The sequence below is a fragment of the Eublepharis macularius genome, chromosome 5, assembly GCF_028583425.1.
Source record: "Eublepharis macularius isolate TG4126 chromosome 5, MPM_Emac_v1.0, whole genome shotgun sequence".
In the NCBI taxonomy this organism is placed as follows: domain Eukaryota; kingdom Metazoa; phylum Chordata; class Lepidosauria; order Squamata; family Eublepharidae; genus Eublepharis; species Eublepharis macularius.
In genome coordinates this window covers 111,895,270-111,919,886 of record NC_072794.1, presented here as the reverse complement: position 1 = coordinate 111,919,886, position 24,617 = coordinate 111,895,270, and positions in this window count along the sequence as shown.

Below are 24,617 nucleotides of genomic sequence, written 5' to 3'. Positions count from 1 at the left end.
ATGAAATTTGACCTATTATAGGGACATTTTGAAGCCATATGAAATGGGAACTAGAACATATTCTAAGGTCAATATTAAGTACTTCAGTCCATTGGTTTATGATTCTGTTACTAAAATGGCTTTATTTTAATAACAAACGCTTAAAAAAAACTCCATCAATTTTGTTGAAAAATTCACTCATTAAAAGAAAAAGGTTGCTTCAGGCCCCCTCCAGGATTTGGAGCCCTGAAACTTAAGCTTAATTAGTTTCGTAGTAGAACCCGCCCCCCCTCACCGTCTCTTCCTCCTTTTGCTGTACTGCTGCTTTGCTTGCCAGGGGATTGTTTAAACTAACAGTAAAACAGTTACAAATAATAAAACCCAGCCATAAATAAATAATTAAAATGTCCTACTACTTGGTGTTCATCTGTTGTAGTCCTTAGCAATGTTAATGGCTGCAAAATCTATTTGGATCAGCAGCATTTTCATGCATGTGCAGTTGTGGGAAAGAAAATTACGCAAACTTGCTGAGCAGGCATTTGAGTCATTCGGCACCAAACCAAGTAGATCTGATGATCGGCTCATGTCTGACTGAATCAAAGACTAAGTACTACATGTTACATGACTGAACACATAGGCTGCATTCTGGCATCCAAGGAAAGAGAGGTTTGTTCACAATGGGTCAGACCAGGTGTCCTGCACTCTGAAGTCAGTCCTCCTCCAGAGCAGGGCCCTCAGGCCTGGGCGGGTATGACTGGATCTTGGGACTAGAAACTTGAAGCTAGGGCACAGAGGTGATCCTTGGTACACAGAACTTACACCTGGTAAACCTGTTGATCCAGCAAGGCTAGCCTCCCAGGTCTTAGCCTAAATAGGCTGAGAGGTAATCAACCCCAGCCGTAACACTGTCAGGTGCTGGAGTTTGTGAAGCTGCCCTGTGCTCTGGGAAGGATCCTTCAGGAAAGCACCACTGTTAGAGCACTGTTCTAGCTCAACAGTTGGACAGCATGCAGCCAGCCTGGCACTTCACCTCCTCTATGCCAGCTTAGTCTGCCTGGACCTTCTGCAGAGTGGGCTACAGGCCCGGCAACAGTCCTGCACAGCGGTGCCTTGGTGACTATCTCCAGGTCTGGTGGAGAGGTTTCCTTTGCAGTCTCTGGTGGGGTGGCCTCTGGTGCTGCTGAAATATTGTCAGCAGGCACCCCTGAGCCCTCCCTGTTCCCTCTAGCTCTCCCACCTGCTTCTCCTTTGTTTCTGGATCAGAAACCCAGTTTCTGAGGAAGAATCAAACTTCAGTTTAAGGCTGCTAAGCCCCCAGTGGGGACAGAGGAACCCCTGTCATGAGCTCAGGAAAAATAAAAAAAGGTGCCAGCACACAGGAAGGGAAGGTGGGTAGCTCTAGGAATTGCTGTGAACTCCATGACATTGCCCCCACCATGCCTCTACCCCAACTCTCCCACAACCTTACTTCAGTTAGTCCAGGTGATTGCCACATTTCAGCATTTATGGCAGTTGGAATTTGATGGAAAGATTCTGGAACCAAGAAGCCTTGAATTGTACTCCATATGAAACGTAAAGCAGGAGGCAGTGTGAAAGCGTACCAGCCACCCAAGTTAATTCCTGTCACAAACAAACCTCTGTTTACGATCCCTGAATGCTACTACATTTGTCTCCTGTAGCCCTGTTCTCCACTGCAGAGAGGTATTCTGCTCCAACGTTCTTTCAAACCTTTCCTTTTGTGTTTTAATTAACCTGCATAAGATTCTGGCTCTTGTGCAGAATGAGTTTTCACCAACTAATAGCCCAGTTCCTGCAAAATGGGCCAAACTGTTAAAATACATGATAAGGGCTAGGTTTCAGGTAGGTAGCAGCAGTAACAACAACAACAGCAACAACATTTGATTTATATACCACCCTTTAGGATGACTTAACACCCACTCAGAGTGGTTTATAAAGTATGTTATTATTATCCCCACAACAATAATCACCCTGTGAGGTGGGTGGGGCTGAGAGAGCTCCAGAGTGCTGTGACTAGCCCAAGGTTGCCCAGCTGGCTTCAAGAGGAAGAGTGGGGAATCAAACCCGGCTCACCAGATTAGAGTCCCGTGCTCTTAACCACTATACAATACTGGCTAGTAGAAGAGCAAGATGTGAGCCCAGTAGAACTTCTAAAGACCGACAAGCTCCCGTCATCAGATGAAGGGAACTTGACTCTTGAAAGTTTAAAATCTGAAAATCTTGTTGGTTTTTAAAGATGTTACTGGACTTATAAGAGGGGCTGGTGTGCCTATTTTTTCCAATCTTTGCCTTGCTTCAAAATAAGGCAGTAGGAAGATGGGAGGGGTTTTTTTAAATGTAAAAAGGAACACAAGGTTAAGGGGAGCCAAACATCTTTCCTTACATTATTTCTGCCTTTTCCATCTCCTATTCTAGTATCAAAAATGCAATTATTTAAGAAACGTCTGTGAAAGAAACTGTCAAAATAACAGAGCAAATTACAAGGTAACTGATAGTATATCAAAGTGGAAGGGAGATAGGTCAGTGTCTAGCAATGCTTTACTACCTGAAATAACAACATTGGTGTATATCCAGGATCAAGATGAACAAGATTGATGATAGGAAGGAACGGTATTTATTATTTGCATATGTCATCAAGCCAAGCCATAGTATTCAGCAACTGAAAAGCTAGACACTCTTCAAAAAATCGTATTAATTTGTTGTACCCTAATCTGATATAGCTCTGCATGATATATAAACTTCCAGTGCTGGTGCTGTTCCTGCTGAACACAGAAGAGAAGAGGGATTGGAGCCCAAGCTGCATAGGAGCTCATTTGACAGCATTTCTCTCCATCTTATTTAACAAACACCTCCTGTTTAAGACAGATTGTAATTCTCTGTACCATGACATCCTGCCCATGCTGCATCTGTTCGATAGAAACGTTATTTTCATTTTCGATCCAGCTAAAAAGTCACACATACAAATATTTATCTGAGAACCCAGTTTGTTTTCCTCAGGACTTCCTATAGATTTTATTTTCTTTGCTTTATAAATATATGTTTTAGCTTTAAATAACCTAACTTGTGTTAATAATGTTTGTGACTTCCAGAGGCAAAAAGCAAGGAGGCCAATTTCTTGCACAAGGTATATCAGTGGTATGACTTTGTTTGTAGGTCCATGTTAAGGCACTGGTTGGTCCTAGGTGATGTTTAAATGAAGAGATTCCTTTGCTTACCTTTTCACAAGTAGAAGCATGGCCTCCTGTTATGGATCATCTTCCAGGCCTCTTGGAGGACAGGTGATGTGCCGGAAGACTGGAGGAGGGCAAACATCATCCTGATCTTCAAGAGAGGGGGAAAGTATGATCTTGGGAACTACAGGCGAATCAGCCTGACCTCTGTCCCAGGGAAGATACAGGAACAGATAATAAAAGTGTCAGTATGCAAACATCTGATGGACAACATAGTGATACAGGGAAGTCAGCATGGATTTGTCCACAAAATGTTCTGCCAGATCCATCTCATTTCCTTATATGATTGAGTGACAGGCTTACTGGATCACAGGAATGCTTGTTGATGTAGTTTATCTGGATTTTAGTAAAGCTTTTGACATGGTTCCTCATGATGTTCCAATGAGTAAACTGGTGAACTGTGGACTGGAATCTAGGAATCTAGGGAACTGGCTGGATAACCATACCCAAAGAGTAGTAGTTAATGGCATCACACCTGATTGAAGGGAGCTGTCCAGTGGAGTGCCACAGGGTTTGGTTCTGGGCCCAGTACTTTTCAATAATTTTATAAATGATCTAGACAAATGTGTGAAGGGATTACTCATTAAATTTGCAGATGATGCCAAATTTGGAGCAATTCTATCCCTTGACATTCGGGATAATATTCAACGAGATCTGAACACATTGGAAAAGTGGGCAGATTTGAATAAGATGCAATTTAACATTGATAAGTACCAAGTTCTCCACCTGGGTAACAAAAATGCAAAGCATGCACACTGGATGAGGAATATACTTCTGGGTAGCAGTGTATGAACAAGATCTTGGGATACAAGTGGATGAGAAGCTAAATATAAGCAGTCAGTGTGATACAGCAGCAAAAAAGGTGAGCACAATCTTGCAATGTATCAACAAAGGCATAACATCCAAATCGCAGGATGTCATGATCCTTCTATGCACTGCACTGGTCAGGCTCCTCCTTGAGTATTGTGTGCAGTTCTGGAGGCCTCACATCAAAAAGGATGTGTTCCAAACTGGAACGGGTACAGAGGAGAGCAACCAGGATGATCAGGGGTCTGGAGACCAAGCCCTACAAGGAAAGATTGAGGGACTATAGAATGTTCAGTTTGGAGAAGAGGAGGCTGAGGGGAGACATGATTGCTCTCTTTAAATATTTAAAAGGCTGTCACTCAGAGGATGGAAGGAAGCTGTTCCTGTTGGCAGCAGAGGACAGAACTTGCATAAATGGGTTTAAACTACAGGAGGGAAAGTACTGGCTGGATGTTAGGAAAAACCTTTTCACATTAAGAGTAATTCTGCAGTAGAATCAGCTGCCTAGGGATGTGGTGGGTTCCTCCTCATTGGCAGTCTTCAAGATGTGGCTGGACGAATACTTGTCGCAGATGCTTTAGGATGTTCCTGCATTGGGCAGAGGGCTGGACTAGATGGTCTGTAAGGCCCATTCGAACTCTTTGATTCTATGAAATAGGATGTTCCCTGTCCTTCAGCAGCAGATTCTCATCAACATTATAGGAAAGTTCGCACAATTATATCACAACCCCCCCCTGCTAAAACTTATAACTAATGCTTGCCAAATGTTCACCTATAGTTATCCATAATTGCCGACACCCAATTCTCATGTAAAAGCTGACTTTATTTAGTATTTGGTTCTTTCATACTTTACTTACCTAACCAAGATTTTAAGGAGACAGAACATAATTGTAATGGGGCTCCTCTTCTCTTGAGTTCACTTGGGGAAAAGGTAAGACAGAAATGTTTTAAAGACATAGACACATGCAGATCCAAAGACAAACAACCTTATGGTGCTGGGAAGAATCTAACACGCTCGGGAAGCTTTGGGCAGGCTGCCTGGCCTCATCTTCCCACTCTTCCATGCATGCTCACATTATCAGCTGGGAACAGCTAACTATTCTCCACAAGGTCTCTTTAGAGGTCTTCAATTTGTAGGGGACAGTGCAGCATAACCACAACAGGCAAGTATAGCCTGGAGATGAGAGAGGGCAGCCCCTTCAGCTCCATCTTCAGGCAGCCTTGCAGTGGCAGACTTCTTTCACCTGTACCTTGGCAAGAGCACCTGTACTGCCATGGCAGTGACATCTAACCTCCCCATCTGGTACCAACTAGCTGTGTGTTTTGCAAAATGAGAAGTTGCTAAGGCCACTGAGAATCAACAGTGCAGCATGGAGGCAGTGGGCAGGAGGAACTGAGGAACTGGTGGTGGTGCTGTTAGAGGGAACATTTCAATCTTTAAAGGAAAGTTTGCCCCCATTGCACCCCCCCCCAATAGCTATAATCCTTGGCTGTGGTCCTCATGGTGGTGGGCCTTCCTCAACTGCCCTTTATGCTCACTGGATAAATAGCCTGCCTGTCTGACAATTTAGAATGACTACTTAGGACCAAACCAGAGCATTCACTGGGAGTTCCCAGAGTGTCTGTCTTTATATGGTAGATAGATAGGGGCTGACCATAGCAAAAAGAGTTTTAAGCCTTCCCTCTGTTCCTGGGATAAATCAGCCTCTTGGAGCTGGTATTTGCACTGTTGGGGAAACATACAAGTACTGCTATGGATACCTGTTCGTTCGCCCCATGGGGACAATAACATCTTAGGGCCATTTCAGGTTTGGCTCTCACTGTAGTAGTTCAATGAGGTTAGGAAAGTGACTTGAGGCAATCTTGCAATGGCTTCCTCCTGCCTTTCTGTTACATGTTGTTGTTTTTTAAAAATCAGTTTTCTCATTTACAGAAGAGACACTAAGATGCCAAAATACCTTACAGGTCTAGAGGCTGCATTTTTGGCACACAGATTAATTTTTTTGTGGTTGACTTAGTGTGTTGCAAGCCTATGAGCATTCCAAATTGGCCATATAATCCAGGAATAACAGTTCAGCCATAGAAATCCTATACTAGTTCCTTTGTCTCAAGTTGCCATCAGATACACAGTATAAACTGAGCACCCACTCCACAACAGAAATATAATTAATGGTGACTAATGGTGACTTGAAACAATGGTGTGAAGCTAGTCCTATATTTTAGAGGTTCAAATGGAAGTTACAATGAGGATTGCCAAGTCTGGGTTGGGAAATTCCTGGAGATTTGGGGGGAGGGGGTCAAGCCTGGAGAGGGCAGGGTTTGGGAGGGGAAGGTCTTCAGTGGATGCCAGAGAGTCCACCCTTCAAAGCAGCCATTTTCTCCAGGGGAAGTGATCACTGTCACCTGGAAATCAGTTATAATTCCAGGAGATCTCCAGCCACCACCTGGGGGCTGGCAACCCTAGTTACAACTAACTTTAGTTCCCTCCAGCCCCAAGTAGGTCAGGAATCTTGTCTTTATCTATGGCAAAGGCTCAGAAGCTAGTTTTGGACATAAGAAGCATGGACTCATAATACAACTCTCCTTCCAGAAGGAATTAGTTCTGCAGCTCCAGAAAAGATTTTGAACTGAGTGGCCAAACAAAGATCCAAATCCCTCGAGGAAGGAAACAATATTTATGTACAGCTACAGCTAGGTGGATGGAAATTGAGACAGATAGATGTCAGTATGAGAAAGCTAAGGAACAATGACGCCAGCCCAGCGATATGATAGATAGAAATGGACTGATGAGATGATGGATGTTGTTTAGAAGCAGGAAGACAAACATATGGCCAGACACGCTGTTGCCACAGTCTGCAAGGCAGATGGATAAATGTTGAGGTGAAGCATATAATAAAGACCGTCAAGTTAAGTGATGGACAGACAGGTTTATGATAGAGAGAGCTCCTGTATAAAAACTCATGCAATCTTTCTTTGCTTGAAGCAGAAACCAAAGTCCTTTCAAAAGGAAGAAGCTCCCACCAAACCAACAGCAGAAGGCATGTCCAATTGCTTTGGGGGATGATTCAGGAAAAGAATTTCCCCCCTCAAGGAATATGGCCTCCTTTCACCAGTGAACTGTGAAGTTGTTTGGAACGAAAGCTCTGTTTGTCAGTAGCTTACTCTGAGCTTCATGTCAGAAAGTGATGGTAAAGATATAAGGATCAGATTGGTTTAAGGGTAATATAAAACTGTAGCCATGTTACAATGAACACACGTACATCCTGCATGTATATGTGTACTTCTGTTTGTAAGAAAGCGCCAACTTGTGTTCACTTTAGAAATGAAACCAGGGACCAGGACCTGGGCAAATGTGACGTTTCAGCTGTACATGCATTGAATATAACATGAGAATTACTCTATGTATATATTAAGAAAAATCAAGTGTATGTGTACGGATTGTATGTGTGGTCACTGTAACTTGTTAACAGGGCTAACACGATTCCAACTCGAGGAGGGATTCAGAACCAGGCAGGTAGCATGAACATGCCTAGTAAAGTTCGATAGAATGGAACCATGCCCAATAATAGATCATCCTGGTATAGGGATGGCTCTTATGAATCTTTGGAAGGAAGTAAAATTGGGGCACTTCCTACAGATTCTAAAAGGAACTAATAAACAGACTTTATTGTAGCATAAGCTTTCGAGAGCCACAGCTCTCTTCATCAGATGAAGAGAGCTGTGGCTGTCGAAAGCTTATGCTACAGTAAAGTTGGTTAGTCTTAAAGGTGCTACTGGACTCTTTACTATTTTGCTACTACAGACTAACACGGCTACTCCTCTGGATCTATAAACAGACTTTGTAATATAACTGTCTAGTGATTTCTTCATATTCCAGTTTACCTCAGATACAGGCTTTGGAATGCACTATAAGAAAAAAAGAGGATCTTATCTCCCTTCAAGTTTTGTCCTCATGTGGAATTAGTAAGATCCCACCCCCACCCCCCGTTTAGACAAGATTTTTATGGGTAGACCTTGGGGACAGCTATGGGGGGAATGTTTGCTCCAAAACTAGCCAAGCCAGTGCCAACAACCAGAAAGCAGTGCTGAGTGAGTCAGGGCTATGTGTCATCTGGTACCAGAAGATGTGGTCGAGGTACTTACAAGGTAGTGAACAATGCAAGGTACAAATGGAGAACAGACAAAGAGAGAACAGAAAACAAAAGAACAGGCAGAGCAAGGAGAGCAAACCAGCCTGCATTTCAGAACCATCTGAACTGCTCAGCGTAAAGGCCTTGATTAGGGTTGCCAGCCTCCAGGTGATGGAAGGAGATCGCCTGAACTTACAACTGACCTCTAGGCCACATAGGGCTGCCAGCTCCAAGTTGGGAAATTCCTGGAGATCTGGGGGGTGAAACCTGGAGAAAGTGGGGTTTGGGGAGGAAAAGGACCTTGGCATGGCATAATTCCATAGAGTCCACCCACCAAAGTAGCCATTTTCTCCAGGTGAACTGATCTCTGTGGCCTGGAGACCAGTTGTAATTCCAGGAGATCTCCAGCCACTACCTGGAGGCTGGCAACCCTAAGGCCACACATATCAGCTCCCCTAGAGAAAATGGCTGCTTTGGAGGGTGGACTGTATGGAATTATATCCCTTGGAGGTCCCTCCTCTCCTCAAACCCCGCCCTCTCCAGGCTCCACCTCCCAAATCTACAGGAATTTCCCAACTTGGAGCTGCTATTACTACCTTTGATCAACCAGGAAATAGTAGGAACAGTGGTACAGCACTTTAGTTTCGGCCACATCCTGAGAGTCACATCGGTGGGAATTTCACTGCTGGCTGAGATCAGCTCTTCCTCTTTACTACTCATAGCAGGAAACGTGTACAGGCCCACTGCCAGTGTTGTCCTTAGGGTTGCCAGGTCCCCTGCTGCACACTGGCCTGGCAGGTTTTTTGTCTCCTGGGCCTGTTCCCAGGGACTTTACCCCTGCCAGCCAGGTGAGTGGCAGTGGGCAGAGGCTGGGAGTGAGGGATCTCCCGCCCCCACCAGGGGTCTTGGCAGCCGTAGCTGCCCTTGATGATTCCCCCCATTGCTATAGCCTACTTCTCATGACTGAACAAGTAATACATGCAATTGGCTCCAAGCCAGACCTGTGAAGTGTCACTCACAGAGTTCATGGGCTGGCTGGGAGCCAACCACTTGCACTACCCAGTCAGATAGATATGCAATGATTTGAACAGCCTGAACTGCATAGAATTTATGTTTCTATAAAAAGTTTGGTATTGCTCTGATACAGCAAGAGTAAACAGTTCTGACCCAGGAATTTGGGTTCACTTCCCTGTTTTGCCCCCAGTTCCTAATTAATGAAATGAGACAATGCTCTACAGGTTGTTATTTGCTTCAGCACACTTAACCCAACAATATGAAAGCTCTCAGTGCTATCTAAATAATCATCCTGCCTGCAGCTGTGCCATACAGGCAGCTCAATTCCATTATCACTTCACTATGGAGCCAGGCTTTGGATGTGTCTCCAGGTAACAGCTCAAAGCAAAAAGCATGAACAGATGAGAGGGCAGAATGAAAGCAGCAGCAGGCTGGGAATCCGGGAGAACACTGCAAAGTGCCTGTTGTTCTTCCTGGCTCTCTTCATTTCAGGTGCATCAGGGGCACTGAGAGTCAATAATCGGTGCTTTACAATAATCGGCAGTTCCAGACGCCATAGCTTCCTACTATAACTTCTCTTTTTCTGCCAAAGGAGGATCACAATGCTCCCAGGTCCACATTCCATAACTGCTTAGGCCACACTGGGTGTTGCCTAAGCAGTTACTTGCAGTATTCTTTCTACTTACTACGTACTAGTAACTTGCAGCATTCTTTCTCCATCCATTGAAAAGCAAGTTGTGTTTGATATTCTGCATAAGGCATTTGGTAAATGTTGTGATTACACCTTGCAGTGTAGTCTATCAAGCATCTTCAACCAGAATGGCAAATTCTGGAAGAACAGCAAGATTTGAGTCCAGTGGTATCTTAAAGACCATTTTCAGGATATAAGCTTCTGAGAGTCAAAGCTCCCTTCATCAGATACCTCTGGCAAAGGGAGTTTTGATTTTCAAAAGCTTATACCCTGAAAATCTTTAACTTGCCACTGGACTCAAATCTTGCTGTTTTACTCAAGACCAACACAGCCACCCACCTAGGACTAAATTCTGGAAGGATAGTTGTGTTAGTCTGCTGCAGCCAAAACAACAAAGAATCTTGTAGCACCTTAAAGGCTGACAAATGTATGTATTGATCTAAAATATTTATATGCCGCCTCTCTCTAGGAATACATCTAAGTACTTAAAATGTAAATAAATAAAAAACTAATAAATAAATAAACACCAACAAATAAAATAGAAACTGCTAAGACCACCGAAGTCACAACATCATGAACCACAATGATTGTGGCAGAAAATGCCATGAGCCAGAATTCCCCCCAGCATACAGCTTGTATGTGTTAAGATACATGCCTTTAATGGTCTTGAGAGTGCCCTCTAGAATCCTATTTCATATATATATTCTAATTGGACTGAGGTTTTCAGGAAACAGAGCAACGCCTTTTCAGCTGTGGCTCCAGACAAATTCTCTGCTTCAGGAGGCTTGATAGGTTCCCTCACTTCTGAACTTCCTCGTACTTGTTAAGGCTTTTTCATTCTAGAACATGTTGCTCCTGGATCTGAGGGCCAAATCTTCAATGCTGGTTTTGACTTCACCACTCACTTCAGTATTGCAGGTTTTATACACTGATTCTTCAGGCTTTGGGTTTCCAGCACATTCAAAATTTGTACTCTGGTTATTGCTGTTTTAATTGTGTTTTGGGTTGTTGCAGGCTGCTTTTTAAGATTACTGCTTTCTATATTTCTGTGTTAGATACTCGGGTTAGAGTTGTTTTTATATTTTTATTCCTTCTTGTTTTTTTGTGATGTAAATTACTTACTTTACATAGGAAAAAGGTAGTGGATACATTTGTTAAATAAATAAGATACATTTGCGAAACCTACATGTACACGGTGGAAATGATGACAGATAAGGGACTTGTACTAATGTCTGTCAGAGTATACTCATTACATTAAGTAAGGTTGACAACCTCCTGGTGGGGTCTAGAGATCTCCCAGAAATACTACACATCTCCAGCCTACAGAGATCAGTGTGATCTCCTCTCCCCAAGACCCACTCCCTCCTCCAGATCTCCAGGAATCTCCCAACCCAGAGTTGGCAACTCTCATAATAAGCCATCTTGGCTACAGCATTGGCAGCATTCAGACCTATTGAGCCTTAGACGGCCTAGGCTTGTGTGTTCCCTCATGTACAGTTTATCCCTGGGTTGGGGGTCCAATCAATTATAGTCACAAAATAAATGGCCATTTGTGATTACAATGGAATGACAAAACTACAGCCTGTTGTAAATCCAGAATTCTTCACATTCCATGCTCAGTCAAGAGGGTTCATGCAAGCCTTATCTTCTCACCTACTACATTGCCTTGTAATCTTGGCCAGATGCAAAAGGCAGCTGGTGGTTACAGCATGAACTACACAATGTTTCAAACTTAACCTCAGCAATAAACACACGGAGTGGTCTTAGGCAAGAAGACTATCTTTTACAGAGCTGGATTTACGCACAGTAAAATACATTTTAGTACCTCAGATTATGAAGTACCTCTAACTACAAAAAATTGCTAAAATTACTGTTGTTAGTAATGCTGTAGGGTCTCTTAAACATGAAATAGTTGGGGCCTCACCATAAGGTTACCAACCTGCAACTGGGCCCTGGATTTTTCATGGAATTTCAAATAACCTCCAGCCTACAGAGATCAGTTCCCCTGGAGAAAATGGCAGTTTGGAGGGCAGACTCTATGGCATCACATCTCTGCTGAGCCCCTCCCTAAACTCTGCTGTCTCCCCAAATTTTCAGGAATTTCCTCAAGCCTGAGTTGGCAACCCTACCTCAGTGTGTCTTAACCCAACTCTGATCTCTAACCCTCCATCCTTAAACTGCAGCTGTAACATAAGATGAAATATACTGGTCTACTATACAATAATAATTTCTCTCTCTCTCTTGATAAATGCAAAGTATTATTTATAATCCAAATGGATCACGCAGTGTGCATGAGCAATAATTGATATAGATTTGTTCCAGTTTTCTAGGCTACATCTTTGTACTGTAGTTATCTCTAAGGTGCAATAAGGTTTATTACTCCCATTTTTAGAAATGAAAAGCAGATATGAGAAGAGGGTAAGAGGTTATATGTGGAGTCTCTGGCAGAGCATGGAACTCAAGCCAAGCCACCTCAGCTTCTGGCTACAGTGCTAAGCAGCAGCCAGTCTGACCCAGTGTACTATGCTGTCCCTTTTCCAGTGCTGCCATTCCTCCCCCTCCCCTTCTCTGGCATTTCAACATTTGCTATTATTTATTCATGCCTGGCTGTTTTTTCATGACAGGTGTCCCTACTATTTCCATAGTTAGCTGAAGCATATATGATTAATAGCATGGAAGGAATGGAGGGAAAGGCAGACTTGCTGGCTTGGCACTGACCTTGAAAAGCAGTGAAAACGGTGGGAATGGTTTGCCTGAGTGAGAAATGACATTGTGAAAAACCAAGTCCAGAGTGATAGACAGCCAGTTCCATCAACCCAGTGGGCAAGAGACATGATTTTGCAAGCAGGGAATGCCCCTTTCCCTCCTGGACCACAGCTTAAATGCCTCCCCTTTGGACAGCCTACTATCAATCTTGAACAGATTCTCCAGTTGGATGGAAACAACAGTAGGCAACCTCCACAGAGTAGGTCCAATGGTCTGGTCTGAATTGTCTCGGCTGCTTAGTTCCTGGCAGGAACGCGTTTCTATAGCTCTAAGGATTCCCTTTGGGTGAACACTTGCTTATCTTCTGGAAAAATTTACTCCCTTGCACATTGCAAAAATAATTGATTTGAAGAAGGAAATCAGCAGCAAAGATTGGAATTTCCAAATGATCTCCTCCTTTCTGCCTCTTCCCTTCACATAAATGTTATCCCTGCAGCCTTCTTTGCTGCCCAGTGCCAGCAGTGTCATGTTTTCTAGTAGTGGTGTGCATATACAAGTGTGTACAATTTTTTTAAAAAAACCTCTCTAAATATGAACATTTTAAGAAACATAACAGTGCTTATTATGTGCAGGTGCCCCATGAAGAGTGGACTCAGGGGAGGGGGAGGAGGCAGGCACTAGAGCTGACCACCTTGACAGTTTGTTAGTGCAGTACAGGAAGAAAACCCAAACTAGTTCAATGATGATGAAACTTCAGCAGGAAAGGTCAGGATGCCACCATCCACTTGACTGGCTTTCACCAAAATGGCATGTTACAGATATATCTTAATGGTATGCCATAAGCCAATTTGGGGGGGAAAAGAGCTAAACCTAAGTAGTGCTGTTGGCAACGTTCATAATAATCTGTTTGGGAATACCAACCAGATCTTCAAAAGATCTTCTTCAGCTCACAATGCACAGAATATTGCATTTAAGTGTCAGACAGGAATCTGATCCCTTAGTACAAATGCTTTATAGATGCATGCAAAGAAATTCTTGAATGTTAAGCCCTCTTTCTCACTGAAGTGATTAAATGTTAAGAACTATGTGTCTAGAGACCACCTAACCAAACAGCTTTTATTTGGTAAATATCTGTTAGGGTTAATTCTCTCAATTTATTTCTTAAAAAGTATTTTATGTGGATGTGGTCCCTGCCCATCTAGATATAAAGCTTCCTCAGTTCCATGATGCATTTGTTGTATGTGGGAGGGTCCTGTTCTAAAGCCCTGCCTTGTTCACAGGTGTGTGTGGGGAGGTAGGAAGATTGAATTTTTAAGCAGGTCTCCATCAGTTTCCATAGGGCTGGGAACTACAGGTACCAGGAGGCAATATAAGGCCCATGCTTACAACAACATATTATGCACGTGTATCATCATTATTTCCAAGACAGAATTCTTAGAAAATTGATGAGTTTTTTTTCTAAAGGCTCACTAAATGTAATCACCAAGGCAGTTGCACATGATCCAGTGGAATTTCCTATTATTAAGCATAACTATGTTAGCATATTTTATTAAAATCATTATTAAAATTTAATAAGACAAAAAGCAGGGCCTTTGCATTCATTGCTCAGAAAACCAAAATTAAGATCAGGTTTACTTCTTCTCCAACAGATGAGTAGAAAACTGTTTATGTGGTTTTCCTTATATCTTTGCAAGCAAGGGGTCTTTAAGGAAAAAAAAAACAGCTGAAAAATCAGGTAGGAGGCCTTGAGAATCCCTTAAGAGAACTGGCTCTTGCAGTACACCTCCTCCTGTGGCTCTGGTCCAAGACAAAATATCTGATCCTGAGTGATCTCTCAATCGGTCATCTTTCACTCATTTCTGGAATGCTAAGTATGTCTAGTTAAACAGTTTGGATGATATTTTTGGGTAGACTCGCAATGAACCCCCCCCCCAAACAAAGAGGGGTACAGAAAAAGAAGGGGGGGGATAACAGGGTCCCAGGAATGGTAGGATTTTGCACTACAAGGGTTATTAAAACACAGCGTACACACAACATACCTTCATCAGAGTTCATCAATGTTCAAATGAAGATTGCATCTACTATTCCAGCTTCTGAGTACCTTACTGACTAAATACATTCTTTTTCTACACAGTGTTCACTTTTAGATCAACTAAAGATCAAAACGAGTGGTCTCCATGCACATTCTTACTGCTATATCTTAACATGGTCTAATGCTTCTATACAGGCAATGAAACTTTTGATTCTTATCTGTATGAATCTTATGTGTTTTATATTTGTGTTCCACTCTTAACAACTGTGGACATTTTATTTATTTTCGTTATTTTCCTTTTCATTTCTGCTCACTGCCTGCCTTTGTTTATAACAAAAAATTAAAATACACAACATTCCTCCTGCCTTGTTGGCCAGGAGGAATGTTCGATTGAGACAAAGCTAATCTGTTTTGCCACTGGGCGTAGGGAGGTGTTACCTATGAAGGCTGCCCATTCAGTCTTAGTTGTCTTCACTGTCCAAGTACAGAGTGGCAGACAGAAACTGTGAGGGCATGGGGTTAAATACGCACCTCTGGCACACTTTCACAAGTGTGCTGATGGTAGCTAATATCAGTGCTCAAAAGAACCATTCCAATTAATTAAAAGTTGGCCAGTATGCTAGTCTCATGCAAATGAAACAGCAGGCTAACAACACACTAGCCTGAAGACCTGATTTTGGTTGCTTTCTCAAAGGGGATGCAGAAGCAGAAGCCGCAAAAATAGAATTGCTCACCAGGATGGAAATACATCTAGCAATAATTAGAGGAAGGCTGTCAACATCTGGCACCTGACCATTCTGCTGTCTTGTAAATAATTCTTCCCTTTGTAAGAACAGTGTCTTATACTGTCTGTGTAAGAACACAGCTAAACGTTAAAAGTGCACAACTAATCGAAGTAATGAACAAACACAATCCCCATTGCCCTCTGCCTCTTACAAACCTTATTGTTAGAGCTATCATGCCTTGGTTATGAAGAAGGGCTTTATGTAGTGACAAGTGGAGGACCTGGAAAGACTTGTAGGCGCCATCACGAAGCTGAAGTTGGTTCCCAGTTCCCAGTTCCTTATTCGCAGTTCCTTATTCGTTATTCGCAAAGCCAAAGAAAAATATTGTGGGAAAACTGAAAAGCTCTAAACTCCAAAATGAAGTTTGCAGGGGCACATATTATACACCTCCATATTCAGAAGACTCAGCACTCTAAGTGGACCTATACTGGGTCATCCTACAAAACCCAGATCTTGAGTAAACAGCTTCAAAATAGGATGCCCCCAGAACTTTTCAATAAGAAGAAAGGAGCGGCAGCTGCAGCAGAAAAATACTTTGGATCACCCCATATCACACAGATCTGAACTCCAGAGATTGTCCCCTACAAGAGGACATCCAGTCTCTGGTTCTGGACCTAAGGCCTCGAATGCGGCCTGCCCCCAAGCACCCAGTACTAGACATGGCTTTGAATAAGGCAGTGGTGAAAATATAAGCCCCCTGCAACCCCAAATAATCTTTGGATCACCCCAAATCACACACCCCTGCACACCAGAGACTGTCCCCTACAAGAGGACATGTGCTGGTGCTGATCCAGTCTCTGGTTCTGGACCTAAGGCCTCGAATGCGGCCTGCCCCCAAGCACCCAGTACTAGACATGGCTTTGAATAAGGCAGTGGTGAAAATATAAGCCCCCTGCAACCCCAAATAATCTTTGGATCACCCCAAATCACACACCCCTGCACACCAGAGACTGTCCCCTACAAGAGGACATGTGCTGGTGCTGATCCAGTCTCTGGTTCTGGACCTAAGGCCTCGAATGTGGCCTGCCCCCAAGCACCCAGTACTAGACATGGCTTTGAATAAGGCAGTGGTGAAAATATAAGCCCCCTGCAACCCCAAATAATCTTTGGATCACCCCAAATCACACACCCCTGAACTCCAGAGACTGTCCCCTACAAGAGGACATGTGCTGGTGCTGATCCAGTCTCTGGTTCTGGACCTAAGGCCTTGAATGTGGCCTGTCTCCAAGCACCCTGTATTAGACATGGCTTTGAATAAGGAAGTGGTGAAAATATAAGCCCTCTGATACCCACAACAATCTTTGGATCACCCCAAACCACACACCCCTGAACTCCAGAGACTGTCCCCTACAAGAGGACATGTGCTGGTGCTGATCCAGTCTCTGGTTCTGGACCTAAGTCCTCGAATGTGGCCTCCCTCGAAGCACCCTGTATTAGACATGGCTTTGAATAAGGAAGTAAGGAAGTATAAGCCCTCTGAAACCCAAAACAATCTTTGGATCACCCCAAATCACACACCTCTGCACTCCAGAGACTGTCCCCTACAAGAGGACATGTGCTGGTGCTGATCCAGTCTCTGGTTCTAGATCTAAGGTCTCCTATGTGGCCTGCCTGGAGAAAACTTCTATTAGACATTGCTGTGAATAAGGAAGTGGGGAAGTATAAGCCCTCTGAAACCCAAAACAATCTTTGGATCACCCCAAATCACACACCCCTGCAATCCAGAGACTGTTCCCTACAAAAGGACATGTGCTGGTATTACAGTATATCTGAATGGGAATAATAGGAAAGGGCATAAAAATCAACACTCTAGTCCATGCTCCAAATCTGAGCAGACCCGAGACCAGGGCTGCTTTGAGAGAGAAACTTTTCCGAATACAAGCTTCTTGGAGGCAGCTGAAAAGGGAGCTCACAGCACCAGAACCACTTTGGGGGGCAGAGCCCTTATATTTCCCCCACTTCCCCCCACTTTCTTATTCAAAGCAATATCTAATACAAGTTTTTTTCCAGGCAGGCCACATAGGAGGCCTTAGGACCAGAACCAGAGACTGGATCAGAACCAGCACATGTCCTTTTGTAGGGGACAGTCTCTGGAGTTCAGGGGTGTGTGATTTGGGGTGATCCAAAGATTATTTGGGGTGCAGGGGGGCTTATATTTTCGCCACTTCCCTATTCAAAGCAATGTCTAATACAAGGTTCTTGCAGGCAGGCCACATAGGAGGCCTTAGGTCCAGAACCAGAGACTGGATCAGAACCAGCACATGTCTTCTTGTACGGGACACTGTCTGGAGTTCAGGTCTGTGAGATTTGGGGTGATCCAAAGATTATCTGAGGATGCAGAGGGCTTTTATGTTTCTCACTTCCTTATTGACAGCAATGTCTAATATAAGGTTCAGGGAGAAAGGTGAAATAGTAGGCCTCATCTCCAGAAGTAGAGACTGGATCAGAACCAGCACATGTTTTCTTGCAGAGGGCAGTCTCTGGAGTTCAGGGGTGTGTGATTTGGGGTGATCCAAAGATTATTTGGGGTTGCAGGGGGCTTATATTTTCACCACTGCCTTCTTCAAAGCCATGTCTAGTACTGGGTGCTTGGGGGCAGGCCACATTCGAGGCCTTAGGTCCAGAACCAGAGACTGGATCAGCACCAGCACATGTCCTCTTGTAGGGGACAATCTCTGGAGTTCAGATCTGTGTGATATGGGGTGATCCAAAGTTTTTTTCTGCTTTAGCTGCCGCCCCTTTCTTCTTATTGAATTGTTCTGGGGGTATCCTATTTTGAAGCTGTCTACTCAAGATCTGGGTTTTGTAGGATGACCCAGTATAGGTCCACTTAGAGTGCTGAGTCTTCTGAATATGGAGGTGTATAATATGTTCCCCTGCAAACTTTATTTTGGAGTTTAGAGCTTTTCAGTTTTCCCACAATATTTTTCTTTGGCTTTGTGAATAACGAACAAGGAATAAGGAACTGCGAATAAGAAACTGGGAACCAACTTCAGCTTCTAGGTTAACAATAAGTTTAAGGACTGGGACAAGTTAAATTTGTCCTGGGCTGAAAAAATACTGCTAGTCAAATCCACGATTTTACCTCTTTTCTTATTTAACTTTCATATGCTGCCTATTCATCTCACGGATCAAGATATCCAGTCATGGCAAAGTCTCATAAATAAATTTATCTGGGCTAACAAACGCCCTAGAATCAACTTCTCAACCATGAAACATGCCTCCAATAGAGGTGGATTGGCTATACCTGATTTAAAACATTATTACATGGCTGCTCAATTAGCTAATATAGTGCTTTTGTTAAATCCTACAGAAAATTTAGACTAGAGCTATGCTGAAACAACACACATTTCCCCACATGACATAAAAGATACAATCTGGACAGATCATAAAAGCAGACCAGTTCAAACATTTACCAATCCTTTTCTGAAATCTACTCTAATAACTTGGGACAGAGTATCTAGCCCCCACTCCTTTTCTGTTATCATCCTTCCTGGACCAATCTTGGTTTCCACCTGGAAAGGATTTAATCTCATTCCAGAAATGAAAGGTACTTAAGAAAAGTAGAATTATGGATATAACCAAACAAGGGGCCATCCTAAGCAAAGGGCAAATTGAAAAAGATGCAGCTGATACCTTGCCATGGTACCAATACTTACAACTGTCACACCTTATAAACAGCCAACCAATTGCAAATGCTTTGAAATGTGAGCTAACAGACTTTGAGTTCCTGCTAAAACAAATATCATCTCAACATAAGGGACTTATAGCAAGAATTTATTCCATTTTAAACCTAAAAAAATGAACATCCATCCTTAAAATACCAAATGAAATGGAATAGGGATTGCAAGAACATACTAACGGACAACCAATGGGCCCTGATTTGGTCAGGCAGACACCTAAAAACTAAAGCAATCAATATTAAAATGTCATCTTTTAAAATAATGTCGAGATGGTACGTGACACCTAGTTCCCTCCATCACCTTAATCCTACTATAGCCCCGCTTTGTTGGAAGCAATGCGGCCAAATTGGAGATTATATTCATCTCTGGTGGATGTGCCCTAAAATTCAGTCATTCTGGGACTTAATCTCGAGGTCTGTTACAGAAATCACAGGCTATGATGTACCTAAAAATCCTGAGACAATCCTGCTGGGTCTCTGGGAAGACCCAACAGTACCAACGATCAGGAGAAACTGAATACTCTTGTTATTAGCTGCAGCGAAAATGCTTCTTGTGTTATACTGGAAACAAGACAGACTTCCAAAATTGCAGCAGTGGTACCAGAAAGTGTGGGATATCTTCACCATGGAGAAAATAGCGGATTATCTTCACTCTACTGATAATCCACAGCATCATTCAATGTTCTTTACACAATGGATACCTTTTTTGAACCATCTTCATGCTACCAATAAACTGCTGAATGCAGATATGAACACTTTCAGCTTTTTGGCAATCTTATGAGTCTTCTCTAGTATTGTACCTTCTCTAACAATAATGTACTTTTCAGTGATAGCTGATCTCTTATTGACTGTTCCAAGGTTCACTGTTTATGTTTTTTGCTTGTTATGTGTAAAATTTTTGTTTAAATTGTTATGTATTCCAGAAAATCAGAAAATAAAAAGTTCAAAAAAAAAAAAAGAACAGCAGACAGCAGGGTTTTCTGCAGTGGCTCGGGGCTTTATGTGCACCCAGATCAGGTTTTCAAACCCCCTCCCCATTGTCTGGAGTTAGCCTGGGGCTTAAAATATGGCTTCAAGCCAATACCGGTTGCCTGGCTCCAACAGACAATCAAAAAGAGATGTCCTATCTATCTATCTATCTATCTATCTATCTATCTATCTATCTATCTATCTATCTATCTATCTATCTATCTATCTATCTATCTATCTATCTATCTATCTATCTATCTATCTATCTATCTATCTATCTATCTATCTGTCTATCTATCTATCTATCTATCTATCTATCTATCTATCTATCTATCTATCTATCTATCTATCTATCTATCTATCTATCTATCTATCTATCTATCTATCTATCTAAAGACAAGTGTCCTGACTGACTCATCAGTGCCCAGCCCAAACCCCTGAACCTAAAAGCATGAAATTTGGGGAGAACGTTCCTTTTTGTGGTGTAGAGGCTCACTAAGAAGGGATTTTAAGACATTTGGCCCCTAAGGAGGTAAAAAGGGGTAAAATGTGTTTTCCCATAGGGATACAGCTTCCCTGTGTGGCTGGGAGACTGCTCATCCCACTCCCCCTGCCAACTGCCAACTCAGCCGCTGTGCCCTGAGGTCATTTGCATATGTGGCCTTGATTGGTCATCATCCCAACATTCTAAACAGTACTCAGTACACATTCTATGCCTCCCTGTGGAGTTCCTCAACATGCTCAACCCTCCTGACTTCCAAGCCCACAAGCTTCTCCTCAAAGTGGGGGCTCCAAAGTGGGAGAAAACCACCCATGAGGTTTATAAAGAGGTCCTTCAGTGGAAAAATAAGGTTGTGCGTATTTTTCACTTTATTTCTTGCACTACAATCTTTTCCTTTTAAAAATCTCTTCAATAAATGTTACATTTTGAAATTCACTTCATCAGTTTTAGGCATCAACACCCTTCTCTTTATTCAAACGCTTTTGTGAAGCTCGGGTACTATGCTATTATACTACAAAACCAACTCAACCCGCCCCCCAAACCAAAAACGTTACTTACCCATAAATATTATAACTGGATTTTAAGTAGTTAAGTACCATAGCGAAGCACGGGCATCAAGCTAGTTAATATATATAATCAACCAAACAAAGGAAACTGCTTCCCCATAGATCAATTCAGTCAGTGGGTCAAAATGAAGGTGAATGCAACAATAATGGAAAGGGGCTGTGTGTGAACATTGAACAGTGGATGAATGTGAACAAAACTTGGTGACATGTTGGTCAGAAAGCTGCACAAAGTGTGGGTATTTGGAGAGGGATTTGACTAAAGCGTCAGTAAGTGCATGGAGAGATGATTCAAGCATATAGAGGAGAACAGCAGAGCTGATTTGAAGAGCGGGAGACTGGATAAGATTGCCAACCTCCAGATGGGGCCCAGAGTTCTCCTTGAATTACAGCTGATCTTGGGGTTCAGATGGAACGTAAGTTAAATATGAGCAGCCAGTGTGATGCAGTGACAAACAAATTTATATTGGAACAGATATTAAACACGTCTGTATGCAAACATCTGATGGACAACATAGTGATATGCGGAAGTCAGCATGGATTTGTCCTCAATGGGTCCTGCTAGACCAACCTCATCTCCTTCTACGATCAAGTGACAGGCTTACTGGATCGTGAGAATTGATGTAGTTTATCTGGATTTCAGTAAAGCTTTTGGCAAGGTTCCTCATGATGTTCTGATGGGTAAACTAGAGGACTGTGGACTGGACTCTAGGATAGTTAGGTGGATAGGGAACTGGTTGGAGAACTGCACTTAAAGAGTAGATGTCAATGCATTTCATCTGAACGGAGGAAGGTGCCCAGTGGGGTGCCACAGGGCTCGGTCCTGGGCCTGGTACTTTTCAATATTTTTATAAATGATCTCGATGAGGGTGTGGAGGGGCTATGCATTAAATTTGCAGATGACATCGAATTGGGAGAAGCAGCAAACAAAATCAGTAGATAGGGATAGAATTCAACGAGATCGGAACATATTGGAAAAGTGGGTGGATGTGAACAAGATGCAATTTAACAAGGATAAGTGCCAAGTTCTACATCTGGGTAGCAAAAATGAGGAACACACATACTGGATGGGGGATACACTTCTGGTTAGCAGTGTGTGTGAACAAGATCTTGGGGTTCAGATGGAACGTAAGTTAAATATGAGCAGCCAGTGTGATGAAGTGACAAAAAAGGTGAGTGCGATCTTGGGATCTATCAACAGAGGCATAACATCCAAATTGCATGATGTCATAGGGGGACATGATTGCTCTCTTTAAGTATTTGAAGGGCTGTCACTTAGAGGAGGGCAGGGAGCTGTTCCTGTTGGCAGCAGAGGATAGGGTTTAAATTATGGGCCAGATGATACCAGCTGGATATTAGGAAGCACAGTAAGATGGGCTTTGGAGGGGTATAATGCCACAGGCACTGACCTCCAATGACACCATTGTCTCCAAGAGAGATAACGTCACCATATGGAGTTCAGTTGTAACAGAAACAGATCTCCAGGCGGGTTGGCAACTACTGTAAAGAGGTGCTTCAGACACCCCAGTTGCCACTACCCAATACCACCATTGTCTCCAATTTAGGTAAAATAGGACATATGGAGTTCAGCTGAAATGGAAGGAGATCTCCAGGTACGGCAATCATAATATGGAGGGTCCTCAGTGGGGTATAATTCCACAGAAGCCACACTCCAAAGCCACCATTCTGTTTGAGATAATTAAAACTTGTCATTTGAAAGTCATTTGTAACTCTCGGAGTTCTCTAGGTGGGTTGGCATCAATTGTCAGGTAGTACCTATGTGGGGTATAATTCCACATAGGCCAGCCTAAGAAGCCTCCATGTCTCGGAGAATGTTAAAATCTGTCATTTGGAGATCAGTTGTAATTTGTGGGGATCTCCAGGAGGGTTGGCAACCACAGTGTCATCAAGCCAGGTGGCCTTAGCATGGACCTGCCTGCTGCCAGACCTACCACTGTCTCCAAAGAACTCCAGGAGCAGCGAAGGCTGAGGGTAAGGGCAGTGGCATGGACCAAGCACAGGAGCGCATGCCTGGCAGCCCACGGCCTTCCCCCTGCTGAGGAAATGTCAGGAGAGCCAGTACAGGATCTGATCTACTCCTCCTGAGTAGCAGAGATGAGCCAGCTTGGAGAAAGAAGCTTAATGAACCCAGCCTCACCTGTAGGAGAAACTCCCTTTATAAGGCCGCAGCTAGCATGGGATTAGCTAATCACAATTGTGGTATTCTGGATTTGGCTGTTGGTGAGCTCTTAGGTTCTGGCTGCCTGAGCCTTGGTGGATCACAGTCTTTGATTTTGGAATCTGTTACTTGACCATGGAGTTTGACCTGAGAATCTTTGTTGTTGGCCCTGTTGTCGTCAGAACTTGCCTCCAACCTAGTGAGTAGGATACTTTTAATCCTTCTGTTTCTATTTGTTGCTCTACATTATACTCTCAGATTATGTTGCTGCTGTTTCTGTGGGGTTGTCATGAAAATATGGTTTAGAGCACATTATACTAAGTGATACATGTGTATTCTAATGATCTTTGTTTTAGAATTTCATTAGGCTGTCTTGGTTTGGGGCATAAATTGAGCCAAATGTGTAAGTTTGGTTTTCTATAGTGCCTTTAATAAATATAGATCTGCCTTTCGGATCTCTTAGTGTATCTTTATGTTGGAAGGGTAAATATTTTTACTTTAGCCTTCCAACATAAATTTTAAATTTCAGGCATGGGAGAGACGCTGCTCTTTCAATGTGCTATCATTCTCTTCAACACCTACACCACACCCTCCACTTTTCTCCATTTCTTAGCTTCTTCTGGTGGTAGCTAGGATAATTCATCCCATGAAGTAGGTTCAGGTATTTCTGCTATTCTTAGTGCAGAGGTAGTCAAGTCACGTTTATTATTATAGTCTGCGACCAGTACATATAAAACCATTTGCAAATCAGTTTAAAAACAGTTGAGATTGGATACAGGGGAAGAACGATGAATAAATATAAGAGTAAAAAAATAAGATCATCATAAATTAGTTGTTTAAAAGGTTAAAATACATTCAGTCTGCCTTATGCGATTTACGTTGCTTGTAGACCTGGCCACAGAATCTTGCTACTTGATGTGTTGTCTGGTGATTCCGATCAGACAAAAGATAATCAAGTTTGATTTTATTTGAACTTCCAGGGAATCTTTCTACTAATGGACTGATGGTTTCCGCTCTAATTTTACTGTGACTTGGGCAGTTAAAGAAGATGTGCTCCATTGAGTCAGTTTCTCTTAGAGGATAGGAGCAAAGCCTAAGAGAGTAAGGGACAGCTTTAAACTTTCCTTCCAGAATGGCAGAGGGTGGAGTTGAACTTCTAGCTAAAGTAAATGCCCTTCTGGAGTTACTGGATTCAAGAAAGTAAAAATAGGCTGCAGGAGCGGCAATATATTTAGTAGTATCTGAAGAAATAAAACCTGGTGCTCTAAGTAAATCTATTTGTCTTTCGATGTCTGTCACTCTCTGCTTAATGAGTGATTTTGCTCGGTCT